The sequence below is a fragment of the Vanessa cardui genome, chromosome 10, assembly GCF_905220365.1.
Source record: "Vanessa cardui chromosome 10, ilVanCard2.1, whole genome shotgun sequence".
NCBI classification, from domain to species: Eukaryota; Metazoa; Arthropoda; class Insecta; order Lepidoptera; family Nymphalidae; genus Vanessa; species Vanessa cardui.
The window spans coordinates 8,164,507-8,180,651 of NC_061132.1; the positions used below are offsets into that span (position 1 = coordinate 8,164,507).

The window sequence follows — 16,145 nt, forward strand, 5'->3', positions numbered from 1 at the left end:
AGTCCCTGACGTAGACACATTTTGTGTTATCTTGTCTTGCTTTATCCCGGGTACATGTTAGTTTGTAAATGAGCATTTACCCATCTACACTCTCTAGCTTATTATACAATAAATCTAAATACTTAATGCTAATTAATAGGAGATGTATTTTGAATTTAAAACAATTATAACCTTCTTTTGCCGATATCTGATTAGAATTTAATTAATGAAAGACATTGACCTGATAATTATAATTTATTACGTCTAAAAGTTTCAATTGCATTATTATATAATTTGATATGATAATTTACTGTAATATTTTGTCAAATACGTTCTTGATGCTAACAAAATGAATTAATAGAAAATTCTAAATGCGAACTTTAGAATAATTAATTTATGTTATTTTCAATAATATTAAGTAGAAAAAAAAAACATTAATATTACCTATACATATCCAAGACTTCGAATGGAGCAATGGTCAACTAACAAAGAAGTTTAGTTTTGTATTAATAAGTATTAAAACGCAAATTCGATGCGTTATAATCTTAATAACAATAAGACTAGGTACCATGTTTTAGCTATCAAAGTGATATATTAATACTTCTTTTATTTCATATATAAAAGCTAGACGGACGTCTGATAGTAATTACAGTTTGAAAGATGATAGTACGCGCTGGATGACCTTCAGGTCGTTTTAAAAATAAATAATTTATGCCTGTAATGACGAAAATCTGACAGAAATTAAAATATTCCGCTGTTCTTTTCAATAGTTCTCCGGTCTGAGGTGATTCTTTACGAATCGATAGTAGAATTTTGACAGTCAATTAGAAGAAGTTACTCCATGTTGCAACAACAACAACAAACAAACCAGTAAATTCCCACTGCTGGGCTAAAGGCCTCCTCTCCCTTTGAGGAGAAAGGTTTGGAACATATTCCACCACGCTGTTCCAATGCGGGTTGGTGGAATACACATGTGGCAGAATTTCTATGAAATTTGTCACATGCAGGTTTCCTCACGATGTTTTCCTTCACCGCTGAGCACGAGATGAATAATAAAGTCAAATTAAGCGCATGAATCAGCGGTGCTTGCCTGGGTTTGAACCCGCAATCATCGGTTAAGATGCACGCGTTCTAACCACTGGGCCATCTCGACTCTCTCTCGAACTCCATGTTGAATGGAGATATATTCGAATTTGAACTCGCCACTATCATCCATAAGCTTGCTGTATGGAAATATACCAATCCACCACCAACCTTGAAAACTAGGTCGATGTATCCCTAGTTCGCTCACCCTTCAAACCGGAATGATGTACCGTGATGAGTTTGTTTTACCTACCTAGACGAACTTACACAAAGTTCTACTACCAAGCAAAAGGTAAATGTGTATTAATTTTCCGTTGCATTTTTTTTTGTTAGTATTAAGGTAATAAGTATTCAAGTTATTTATTTAACCAAGCATAAAGTTCTTACTAAAAATAACTTGCAATTTATTTCTTCTATTTTTAAAACTATCTTTGTACCGCTTGAATCGGTGCCCTTTACTTATTATGTCTCAAGGACAAGGGTATTCCCCGACAGCATACCGATGTTGCAGACTTAATGCATTCTGATTATATTATTCGGCTCGTTGTGTTATAATTCCGTTTAATAAATATAGTTCCTAATAAAAAGGTCGTAAGTTCATGTAAATTTAATGTTCCACAACATAATTTCTTCCTTCTTTGACTGTTAGGGATTTAATTGTAGTGCATACATGCTCAGATATGATAACCTTGAATGACTGACATAAAAATAAAATAAACCATCTTGTTTGTATCGTTTACTTAATAATATGTTGTTAAAACGTATTTTATTTAATCCGAAAGCTTCGTTTACATATGAATTTATATCATTTTTTTAACTGAATATCGAATCACAGCTAAAAAATAATAATTTATTTAAAAAAGATCGACGAAGCGTACTAAGAATTATTTTCCGAAGCTTTGATTTTAAGGATTGCTTAACTTAATACGAAACTTCGTACAAGCAACCCGTTCAAAATGTTTCTTAAATACACGTGTTAAGATAAATAAATATGATCTTATTCACTTTTTTTAGTTCATATTAATGCAATGTATAATTACTTTTCTTTTCCGTGTGTGAAGAATCATTTATTAAAATATAAATGACTAGCTTTCGCGTATGATCTTCAAGGGTTAGACATAAAAGGTGGATAATGTCCTTCCTGTTGTGGGAGTTAATCTTGCTTCATGCAAAATTCCGGTTAGTTTGTTTGGTTACTAACTGACAGATTTTCGTATTTATAATATTAGTGTGATATAGATATGTAAGTTGTATCTTTACCTTGAATTTCTCGACTTCTGTTAATCTGTTACTGAGCACGCACCCAGCGGTGCCAGCTCCAATGATAATGAAGTCGTACTCCGAACGAATAGCCTTGGCGTCGGGAGGTTCTCCATTGTACAGTTCAGCTGAGTCTCTCAGGAAACCCGCTATTCCGTCCAGTATCGTATTCCATGCTGATACTTGCGTTGATAGAAGAATATATATTGTGCTGCAAGATTATTATAATTGCTCTGAGTTCTTAGTAATATAATTATGTAATATATGTAACGCATTTAAATAAAACTAGTTATAACGATTTTCGACGTTTCGAGCACTTAACAGCGTTCGTGGTCACGGGTAGACAGTCTACCCGTGACCACGAACGCTGCTCGAAACGTCGGGATGCCAAAAATAATTAATATACGCGATTTAAATACGTTATAACTAGTTTTATTTAAATGTGTAATAATCGCGAAAATTTAAGACAACATTATATATGTAACGCATTTGTTAAATTCATATTCGCTTGAATATATAGTCCTATATGCTTAATAAGTTGATAGATATTACTAGGATGTTGTTCTGATAAAAGACCAAAAATTTGTTGTCAAAACAATCCCAATCAATCAAAATCATCTGTCTCATTTATTTGTCTGTTATTTATTTATTATCTGTCTGTTTTATAATAATTTATTTATTTTTATTTTATTGTTATTTGAAAAACTATCGCTATATTAAAAAAAGACATGCAATCAAGTATATACTTGGTATACTCTCTATGGTTATCTACTGTTATGTATAAATTAAATACAATTCTTATATATAACCGTTGTAAGTAGCTGTAATAGGTTTTTGATGTATGTTAAAATGATTATATGGAAAGGGCATATCCACCTTTACTCCCAATGATGCAAATATATTCACAATATAATCATACATACCTACAACATACAATTATATACAATTTTTTTACAATAAAATAGACGTAGGCGTTGTTTTCCGCATCCAACTTAAATTAAAAAATTTAAAAATCTACATAAAATTATCGATAGTCAATTTTAGGAATTCGTGATTAAAAAATACATACAAACAAAATAAACGTACCGTATGAACCTTACAATATTGGTTCAATAACTAATTATCTTGTTTCAGACAAACGAGTTATAGAAGTAGCGATCTAAACCTCCGTATATTAAAGACTTTTTTAGGGTTCCGTAGTCTACTAGGACTGACGAAACTATAAGGGTATAGTTTCGTCATGTCTGTACGTCTGTCTTTCCTGGCTCGTTCTCCGCCGTTTCTGCACCGATTACCACGAAATTGGTGGAGGGATGTATACTGATAATCCAAAAATTGGCTTTTAAAATTATCGAAAAGTAATTATTTTTAAACCCCCTCCCTCTCATATAGCGAAAAGTACTTACAACAAAAAGTCTCGAGATATACTAATACAAAGTTAAAATTAGAGCGCCGCCCCACCTTAACTTTTGAAATACTATTACAATAAGTCTGAAAAAAAATGTGCTGTATACCTCCAAGTAAGTACTTTCGAAGAAAACTGTAGCGGACTCTCTAGCATACATAATTATTTTTATACAACTCGACCAACTTATGACGTGCAGACTATGGAAATAAGTAGGAATTACATAATTATATTTACATACCTACATACAGAAGTGGGCCAGGGTAGAAATAGAGATTGCTAAATTTCCATATTATGGCTACGGAACCCTTTCATGTGCGTGTCCGACACGCTCTTGGCCGGTTTTATTTGATTAAGTATTACACCGAACCGTGTTATATTATAGTGACATTGAGTATTTATTACCCATATTAATTGTAAGCTAAATATATACGTTATGCCTATGTGAAATAAGCCATACAATGAAACGGTAAGACACTGTACTAATGGGCACCGTTCAACTTGCAGCCTATATGAAATGAGCCAAATTATTAGAATTTAATGAATTTCTAGCTTTCTCGGCTCGAAATTTATTTCTATTTTGTTCAAAAATAAAATTATCAAAATGTTTCTTCAGTTTATTTGTTCAATCAGGATTGTGATCATCTCAAAATGTAGTACACATTGCTTAAAGTGCGTTAAAAAGCATCGACGAAACTTAGTTTTGTTAATTTTTTTTTTCGGTTTCACAGAATTTTGTTCATTTTATGTTCACAATATCAACAAATTTTAAATTAAGTCTATAATATTTTTTGGGAACTATCACATATAGTTTATTTCATGAGATTATGTTTGAATTTAGATATTGCATTTCTTTATTGTCAGTGATCTCGAGAAAATTTTATAAAGAAATAAATCACAGAATTATAAATTAACATAAATTTAATTTTTAATTGAATATAATATTTATATAAAACTATAAATGTGTTATCAAGTTCATATGAATTGTATTAAAAAAAAAATTATGATTTTCTAAACGAATCTAATGTTCTTAATTTTTAACCGACATAAAATAGGAGGTTTTCAGTTATATAATTTTTATATTTATTATTGTGGCGATTAGAACAACTTCAAGGTGGTCCAATTGAATAAAAAAATCCGATTTGGGACAGTGTTTAAATAATGACACGACACTTTACAAAACACAGTTAATCAAATTATCGCGAGGCACTTGAAAGGGGTACAGCATCGCTTGAGTATATTAAAAATAAAAAATAAACTCAACGAAAAATATTTGAAATGATGTTATATAAAAAATGATAAGTAAATACCTTGACAAGACTGTTATGTACTTCATCACTCCCCACATGCAGTATTTACTTATTGAGACACAACAACAAACTGTTTATTTAATACAAGTTTATTAAAAAGTACCTCAATATAACTTGATACTAAGTACTGCAATTTCAATAAGTATTCTTTTGTATTTTTTTGTTTATATACTTATACGAAAATATAGTCTTTAATGAAAGGGCAATACAGTTAAAAGTGCCGAGTATTATGTTATCATAGTTAATTCAACTGTTATTAGCCTAATGATTGTGACATTTTAATATAATGATGTATTGTGTAATGAAGACATGATCGAAGATTATTGTCATATTGATCATGTTACTGATAGAAACATAATATATTTCCTACATAAATAGTATCCAACGTGTTACAGAAATAATTTTATCTGCATCATATGGACGTCTGGTGGTTCTTTCTGTTGTTATTTCAATTCTTTTCTGGCAGCTGTGCTATCACAAAATTATAATAGAAAAGAAAAGAAATAATTATTTAGGGCATGGTACTATTATAGTTTTTTTCCAATATTGTTAACACTACTATATCAGATCCATCAACACCTCAATATATTTTTCTGTAAACGATATGCTTTTATCTTCAAGAGTAGTTAATAAGATTTTGTTATATTACCTTTACATAAATAAAATTTTGGCAACTATTTGCTTTATCGCTTTGCCAAAAATTGAATTTTCTTCGATACCTCAGACAAATAGGGGTTCCTTAAAGGAGGCTTGAAGATGCATCTTGCAAGCATCCGAGTGTCGTCATTTGCCTACCCAAAAAAAAAAAAAAAATATATATATATATATATAAGAAATGAAACTGTATAATAGTTGGTAACTGAACAAGCGTTTTTCCGAGGTTACAAGTGAACCTTTACCACTTGTAACCTCTTGTAACCACTTGTAACCGTTACCACTGGTTCCATTTGTGAATTAGTTCCATATAAATCCTTTTTAATAATTGCAACTAAGACGGTATGTTATATAACACGGATTTAGTTTATAGTGTACCCTAACAACGGTAACGAATTTACAATACAATGACTGATTGTTATTATTCTCTTGAAAAAATCTGCACTGTTATTGTAGTGATAAGCTAGACCATAGTCCACGAATGAAATATGAGGTGTCTTATATATAATTAATTAATAAATATCACAAGAGTAACCTAACGATGACAGTAATGGTTTGTTCAGTTGACAGTCTAGGGTACAGTAGAGCACCCATTTGTATTCCTCATTTATTCTTTCTTTCCCCTCTGAAAGAACACATTACGCGCTTCTCCCACGTGACTCCACGCCATGGACGCCGAGTGCGCCCAAGTGCGCCGGGTTTACCCACTAAAAAACCAGTGGTACCCTCTCCGTCTTTCGGCGGACGCCACGGGATCCCTTACGCATGTTACTGTGACGACCCATTTGTGTGCCCTAGTAGGTATATTAAGTAGTGTCAATTATGCAATAAAAAACAATTTGGAAACTTACCGACGTAAGTACTGCTAGCTAGACTAGCTAATTTTAGTAATTTAAATGGAGTAGATATTGAAATAGTATTTATTCTGCAGAAAAAATCTATCTGAACTAATAAAGATATTGTCCCGCGAAAATTTAAAGAAATAGGAGAATTACCGGCTGCTTCACAATATATTTATGATGATATAATGTTTATACAGATGAATATACTAAAATATTTCATAAAGGCTGGTATACATCCTAATAGGATGTATACCAGCCAAGAAATAAAAATAAGCTCGTAACCCCTACTTTCCGTTCGCATACGGTACAGAGAACGTTTTTGGGCAACGGTATACGTAAATATGTAAATAAATTAATAAATTTTCCATTTAAAAAAATTTAAAAAGTTTCTTAAGACCAAATTAATAAATGTTGCCATGTGCAAATGTTGAAAAAAAAAGTAATTTTACTTGTAAAATTTGAAAAAAAAAAAAATTTTTTAATTACATGTGCACATAACAGCACATATCGAGCACATTACGGTACAATTTAATTAATAAATTTTATTAATAAATTCGATAAAGTTAAGTAGCGGTACTAACCGGACTTGAAAAAAAGAACCTACTCATGAAAAATATATTTTTTGAGTATTTTTTTTTAAGCGGCACATCATAGCACATACTGGGAACATTTCAGCACATTTTTTTTAATAGAAATTCAAAAACTGCGCTGTCATCATAATGGACATGCTGTTTTCCTAAAGCGGTGGTAGTATTTAAATATTGACGATTCAAATTTTGAACCTTCATTGTGAATTTGATTTGATTGTACAATGCGAATGAAATTATACAAACAGTGTATACTTAGTTATCATAGACGTGCGATATAAGCACCAATAGTGCATGTGTTAATAGTAATATAAGTGATTGTGTAAATGTTGCCAGTTCAAAAGTATATATGGACACATGCGGTCACGGAAATTATACATTATACAAAAATATTTGATTTCAAATGTCGAACAATTTAATATTATTTATTTAGATGTCTTGGTTTGGTAATGCGGATTTTTATTGTACTGTCAATATTTCGCACAGGATAACATATTATATGACCTCTAATATATTTTAAAAATAATACATGACATACAACGAATAAAAAGGAACATCAGTCTCGAATCACTGTTACTAACGACTATATATACTATATCTTAATGAGCACGATCCCAAATATAAGTTTACTCAAATTACAATGATTTTATCTGAAGGAAGAGTAATGACTTTTTATAAATCCGGTTTTAAATTAGGATCTCGGAAACTGTGGTGTTATAAGCTAGCCGCTAAATTGAGGAGATGGTCCTTTGTGATAATATTTATTAATATATTACTAGTGTATATTTATACAAATGATAAGTATGTGATAAATGACGTACAAATGATTTCGAGCTGGCGTACGCACCAGCGAGGATTGCGAGATTCCTGAAGAGAGCTCAGCTGAGCCATGAATGGACGTAAGGCAGATTCGTTATATACAAGATCCCGCAGCCTGACCGGCAAGGACCGGTCCGTGCCAAATACTGCCTTTGGCGTGGATTTAGTGGGTAAGAACCCGACATAACCCAGTTCATCTAGGGTTCGTATACCTTTCCGAAGGTTTCAACTATGTAAACATAATCATCAATATATGGATTGAAAACGACATGCACAAAAATCTGCCACAAGTAAATGGTCGGTTATAATATATATGTGATTTAAATATTTGTACCGCGATTGTAAACTGTTTTTTATTATAAATAAGTTAAGTTCTTTTTATTATATTGCCTTTTATATCAAGTAAACAAGTTAAGAAGTTTTGTTATACTTTGTTAATTTTATATGGATTGTAGGTATATCGTCGTTAAAAATGTCATGATGGTTAATATAAACTCAGGAATTTAAATGAAATTATGTAAAAAAAATACGAAAAACTGGTTTACGAAACGGTAAATATGGTTTTAGACTCGTTTGAAGTGACGTTATAATAAATGTTAGGAAGACCAATTATGGTAAGGTCACCTTCACCTACGGACATTGGAACTGGAATATGGATTATTATACTGATTCACAACTATATAACAATATTGATATCAAAAAGATCTCGAAACGATCCACTCTTGAATGTCTCACAGTTTTAAGTAAAAGGTTCGGAGGTCATGCTTCTTACAACAAAGCTCCAGTTGGATTTGGTAGACATACGTATGTCAATATAGTCTAGTAGTATAGTGCCAGTTCAGTAGTAGACAACATCCGTGGTCGAGTCGTGTGTACACCGGTTTTCATGGGTACGTCACTCTGAGGTCCCGGGTTCGATTCCCGGCTGAGTCGATGTAGATTATTATTAGTTTTCTATGTTGTCTTGGGTCTGGGTGTTTGTGGTTACTTCTGATTTTCCATTACACAAATTTAGCTACTTACATTGGGATCAGAGTAATGTATGTGATGTAGTCTCATATTTATTATTTATTATTATTATAGTGTAGTAGTATGTATGATATGTGTGGTAGATTTTCACCCGATACATGAAGGTTTCGTGGCGATATGTTTCTCCACCGTGCCGGGCTCGATATGAAATATGAACACAAATAAATCGCGTGAAAATTTAGGTATTGTTGTTGTATTTGGAATAATGGAAATTACTTCTAAGAATGTTACAAGTTTTTTTTTTCTGTGACGCTAATAGGTTTATTGTCATGCTGAATGATGACGGTTTTCTGGTTTTCTTAATTACCTAAACGCGACGTGGTGAAATATAAAGAAATCTGCGTCACTAACTTCGTGTTTTGAGTTCGTTGCCATGCGTTTTCATACGATTATATTTATATTCTATCTGCTTTGTATAAATATAATGCTTTGTGACCGTACAGTTTTTATGTTGAATCCTTAATAGGTGTCGCTTAATTGTTCAAAAGTAAAATAAAAAATCGGAAAAAAAGACAACTATCAAAACATACCTCTTTGTAGTATTAGTACCAATATTTAGGTATTTTATAATACCAGTTTTAAATGGTCAATGTACTACTTATTAAGGTGAGCTGGCGCAATTCTACTAATAAAATGTCATTTCATCGTTGCTCTTTAGCCGGTTTTATTGTTCTGCTTAAATAACGTAAATCGATCGAAACAATATCTTCATTTATAGCTGAAAATTAATTTTGAAAAGATTAAATTAAGTTTTGAAAAGATAAGATATTTGATAATCGTGAATGTATCGGAATCTTTATAATAGCAGAATAATCCCCCTAACAAACGACTCTACTGAGCATTTATATAAATATTTATAGGATTATAAATATTAGACCAGTTTTTTTTTTTCTTTTTCACATGCCATTTATAAAAATAGATGTTGATATTTTAAGAGGCGTAATTTTCATAGAGTATTTTAAAGTGATATTGATATAAGGCGGTAAATACTCATTGAACATAAAACTAGTTGATGCTCGCAGCTTTGCTAGAGACTTTCCTTGTTGCTTAAACTCCTTAAAAAAAATAAAGTATCAGCCTGTAAGTTTCTCACTGCTGGGCTAAGGCCTCCTCTTCCATTAAAGAGAAGGTTTGGAACATATTCCACCACGCTGTTCCAATGCGGTTTGGTGAAATGCACATGTGGCAGAATTTCGTTGAAATTAGGCACATGCAGGTTTCCTCATGATGTGTTCCTTCACCGCCGAGCACGAGATGAATTATGAACATAAATTAAGCACATACATATATATAGTGGTGCTTGCCAGGGTTTGAACCCGAAATCATTGGTTAAGATCGCGTTCTAACCACTGGGCCATCTAACTCAAACTTCCTACATAACAAATTTCATCAAATTCGTTGCAGTGGTGTTGTGAAAGGGCAACAGACAGACAGTGTGATACACTTAACACTTAATAAGTCATATGTTAATATCACTGCATTGATTTAATTATATTTATAACCGGTTATATAACAGTTTCCAGTTGCGGAAAAACTGTTCGGACAAGTACCCTTTAAAAAGTATTCGTGTTCTTTTTTTTTAATTTATAGGCAGTTTTATTGGACCTTCCAGAGGTGAATTGTCATCGTGCTAGTTACGTTATTGCAGAGATGTGAGATTATCGCATCTTCTGGTACTTCTAGAGAAGTCTAAGTTAGAAGCACCTCAATAGGAAACTAAGCTTTAATTACAGCTCGCTAATATCTATATTGGTTTAATGAGCACAATAGATACGATTTATTGATATTTATATTATTTTTGTCAGTGAAGATCAGCAGGTAAAATAACTGAAGGACAAATCTCGATTAAAAATTAACAGCTGCATAGTTTTCATTTTAATGCAATCAAAATATTATTTGTATTGTAATGAGAATGAGCTATATTTTTGCACGTCGACGCAAGCACTGGTAACTTCTTTACTATCTGAAGTATTTTCGTAAGAATAGAAAATAATAATGTTGATTGATTTTTAAAAAGCTGGTCAGCTTTGTAAAAGAAATTTAGTAATTTCTTCAAGTATCGGATTATCTCAATATTAAATTTGATAACGGTTCAGTGGTTCGTAATACAGCAGTTTTGTTTATAGTATGTGTGTGCTATATCTTCCTTCACAGGCTCGTGCGTCCGTAACGTGAGTAAATTTCTTCCCCTTATTTAGCGTACATTTTTTGAACCGAATTTAAATTTAAAAGAGTATGTACTGGTATATATGTGCTTTTGTATTAAAAATATTAATAGTAAGAAATGAAAAAGTCTTTATTGGATATAAAAATTAAATAGGTACACGAATCTATCTTTTTTATATTAGATATAGATTGCACCGGAATTTTATAGAATACCGTTAAATATCACAAATCGCTATTAAGAAGTTTTGTTCTAAAAAAAAAAATTATTGTTTGTATGTGTTGTTACAAAACTACTAAATCGCGTACGACTGCGATACTTCCTGGCCCAAATAAACAACTTTTTTTTCAAACAAATACGTCCCATGCAGGCATTAAATTTGTATTTAGATAATTAGGAAACCGCTTTTGCTTATGAATAATAATGTAAATATTATTAGTGTATGACGTTTCGTAATAGCAAAGCTTTTTACCGATACGAATGAGTAATGGATTTGTATATTATATTTGCACAAAAGATCACTTCCACTAGCAAAAACAAAGGTAAACCCGTGGTTATGCAACCATTAGTACCAGCTCGGGGTTCGCTTATGTTTATTTTTAGCATTCTCAAGGTCGCGCTTTGCACGTCAATCGTACTACCTAAACTAAATGACACTCTGTTTTTTCAACGTAAAGTTACACATAAATAAAGTTCAGTTAATTTTAAACACGTTAAACTTGATTTTTGTTTAATGTTAAATATTTATATTGAATTGTTTTATTTATTAATTAAAATGTATATATTAATGTCTTAAATTTTCTTTTGAGTTAAAAGTGTTAAATTTATTTAATAACAATTTTAATCCACTATCGAATTTACCAAATAAAATTTTTAGTATTTTCTCACTTACTTTCATCAGAATCATCATTTAGCATTTGTAAGAAAAAGACAGAAGAGTATGCAAGAATAAATAGCTAGAATATAACAAGAAAGCCTCCATTGATATTTATTTTGAAATAAAAATATAATACGCGCGTGGCGTTTGCCTGACTACAGTCACGTATTTGACCATTGGGCAGTGCTGAGAATGACTATTGAGGTGGATCTACTTGAATGAAATAGCCAATATCAAAATTCATGTCCTATGTTTTAAATTGAGCGTTGATGATTAGTCTGTTCATTTATATGTAAATGGTAATGTCCTTACAAGCAACCCGTCCGGGCTCAATAGGAAAAGTTAGAGGTTTCTCTTCGCCCTCTTTTTTCAATATAAGCACTTAGTGATATATATATATATCCCGATCTATACTGCGGTACATCACTTGTCTATTTTTCGTGCGTTTCTTCATATTAAAATGTCTTTATCGATCATAGAAGTATTGCATTTATTGATTTTGATAGAAATAATTTAACTACAGTACGGAACACCGCAAAGAAGAACCGTCGCAAGAAAATCAACGGTTTTATGTGTTGATGAAATTTAAAGTGTTTTTTTTTTAAGTGACGTTCAAATGTTGTCCAAATTGTCCAATCGTCTAAGGATGATTTCATGCTGTCGTGATATGGATGCATTCTTTCAGCATTCGGACAAAAGTTATTTCATTTCAAAATGTGATGGCTCTTACATGTTTGACAATCTACACAATAAAATATGTATGTGTTGAGTAGTATGATGTTGTTGAGACGAGATGGCCCATTGGTTAGAACGCGTGCACCTTAACCGATGATGGGCTCAAACCCAGGCAAGCACCGCTGATTCATGTGCTTAATTTGTCTTTATAATTAATCTCGTGCTCAGCGGTGAAGATAAACATCATGTGACAAATTTCATAGAAATTCTGCCTGATGTGTATTCCACCAACCCGCATTGGAACATCGTGGTGGAATATGTTCCAAACCTTCTCATCAAAGGGAGAGGAGCCCTTTAGCTGTTGTTGTTGTTGTATGTTTGTGTTAGACACATACATATTTCATGCGATTTGCTCATAGTTCTACTTTTTTTTTTAACAACCAGTTTTCATCTAATATATATTTATTTATTATACAATACTATTTCACTTAACGTCTTATATCTATTATCTATACTTTAAATTTACAGTTCCGATAACAACTACACCGACATTCAAAATGCATTTTTTTTCGTTTTAATAATGACCGCCATTCAATGTCAAAGTTGTTTATTTGTCTTCGTTCCTCCCGTGATTGGAATGAATAATTATTTTTGTGAGTCTGTCTCACTCGCACTTATTGGGACGTCATTGATCGTGAACAGGTAGCAAACTGTCGATATTTCGCAAGATGTTGGCACATTCCTATTATCGATGACGTCACTATCCATCATTCGGGTTGTAACAGCTGTGTACTACAATGAAACCAAGCCCTGATATAAATCATTTCCTTGTTATAACTATGTCTTAACTTTAATACTTATACTTTGTAAATGATATTATCTATGACAATTAAACGGTTTTTCTGATTATTGGGAATATAAATGTTTACTGCAAAATATATATGAAACAATCATAAGACATGAAAATAAGTATAATAGTTTAACTAGTAAACTCATAGCTGATTTGGAATATGTAATTGTAAGTGCCGAGATGGAATAGTGGTTGCCTTACGTCAATTGGACGAATATTGCCAGTGCGATCTCAGATCAGCAACATTGAATCAGCTTCATATGTTTTATAATTCATCTCGTGCTCGGCGGTCAAGGAAAACATCGTGAGAAAACCTGCATGATTCCATTGAAAATCTTCTCAAGAGTTTATCCCAGTAATAATATTTCTTATAGGTTTATCGTAATGTATAAGACTTTTGAAGAGTGTGATGTCTCTCTGGTGTGACTCGCAGGTATTATGGTGCATGAGTATATCTCATATGGGCGGCAAAATTGAAACGACCGGAAAAACATCAAGCACGGGAATGATCCCTCTTCCTTATATTTATAAACTTCGTACTCAAAATTGAATTTCATATTTACGACTTTGTATCTTGTGACTTATAATTAAGCAATTTTATGAATAAACGGATTTAACTCGTTTCGATATTTTAAAAGGCGGTAGAATGTCGCTGTACTGTAACTCATTTTAATTTTTTTTCTTCTTTATATCATCGACATAAATTCTTCCCTTTTGAGATTTATTGAAAGATGTTTTTTTTTTTAATTTTCGTAAAATATATATAATATTATTTACTAGGTTACTATTTATTTACTAATTTTATAAACTAGTTTCTACCCGCGACTTTGGCTACTTTTCAGAGGGAGGTGTTAAGTATCTCGTTCTTTTCCGTTCCCCTGATGACATGTCAGAAAAATGATTAATGATTTGTTTGAAAAAAAAATCGCCCGTTTCACAAATTTTAAGATGAACAAGTGTGCCGTACATTATTTTTGCATTTTTCAGCCAGCGTTTGAAATGTAGATAAGCGAAAAAATTATAAGTTAACTAAATTTACTATAATTATACGTAACTATATTGACACCACATTAGAAACTTCTAAGATTTTATTAATGTTTCTCTACTATATTGTGCATAAATTAACATAATGAAAAAAAACGTACCAAAATGGGGGTTGCTTAGTTTTAAAGATCTAAGGATACACATGAACAGACAGCGAGAAGCGACTTTTATACTATGTAGTGATAGACCGTAGGGGTCATTTTTATCTTTAGTGATTCGAAATATTTTCTTGTAGTGGTTTTATTTTTAAATAATCATTCATAAAATGCAGACCCTATTAAAGTGACAAGGCGGACGTTGTACATATCATTTTATATAAATGACGAAGCTCGTTAGTTTTTTAAAGCCAGTTGAACCCGGATAAACGTACATGCAATTTTTTTTTCTTAATATTTTTGTACGTCACCTTTACAAGGCCGAAAATATAATGCCTATAATATTAGTAAAATTTATTTATTAATATTTTTTATGCATTTCTTTATTACTATTTTGTCATTTGTAAACATTTACAATAATAATCTTTCCTATCTATTATCTGTTCCGGGTTCTTATTTTGTAAGAAAAATATTTCCTAATAAATTTGCATGAAATATTTCTATACATTTTGCTTATTTTGTTTGTACAATACATATAAATATTGTTATTATTATTTTAAAGCCGAACATTATAATTAGTAACATTAAGGTAAATAATAATAGTAGAAGAAGTTATTTTGTAAAATTAATCAATATGAAATTTAAAACTCAAACGTGCAAGCAGTATATTCTTATAATTATTGTAGAGGAAAGTACATTTTATAGTAGAGAAATTCCGAGAAAAATAACAATGTTTTTTTATCTATTTGTCATTTATATTAAAGTTGTATAAAAATCTTGCTGTTACCGTATGAGGTCAGAATGGGTAGCCAGTATAATTACACAGTTATTTACGATACCAAGTTTTAATGTGCTAAGTCAAAGAGGATTATTTTTATCTCACTCGATCCTTTTTTGTCACACCTTACCATACTGCCTGTTCCCCGGTACAAAGAGAATAAACACCATTCAAAAATTAATTAGGATTCACATGTGATATACAGGGCAGGGAAAAAAGGTAAAAAAAGATTAAGAAACAATATAATTTAAATTGTGCTAAGATTTTTTTTTATTTTATAATATACGGTTAGGCATATGACTCCACTCCACTTGATGGTAAGTGGATAATTATCGTAATCGATACCTTGTAGCCTATTCCAGTCGTAGGAATTAATATAAACAAATCTTACATTTACGTGTTATATCTGATTTGCTAATAGGTTATAGCATTGACTGATAGTGCTCTACATGGTAATAGCGCACTATCAGGTAGTTCTTATTAATGTATCTTTATTTATAATACAACAGTATTCCACTTATATCCACTTTATTCTTACTTGTAAAGTTCCGATAAATAGTTTTGATAATTTCCGCTCGTCTATATATATTTTTTTCGTATATATCTGTCAATAAATATCAGAGATTATTCAAGCTCTGGATCAATAATTTCATATCAGCTCGAAAACAAATATCGTTTATTTTTCTTCAGTCCC

At 31.5% G+C, this 16,145-nt stretch overlaps 1 protein-coding gene across 1 annotated transcript in view; it reads left to right on the plus strand.

The window, feature by feature from the left end:
* Positions 1 to 16,145, plus strand: part of LOC124532810 (flotillin-2) — a 287,470-nt gene that overhangs the window by 76,286 nt on the left and 195,039 nt on the right. The window lies entirely within an intron of this gene.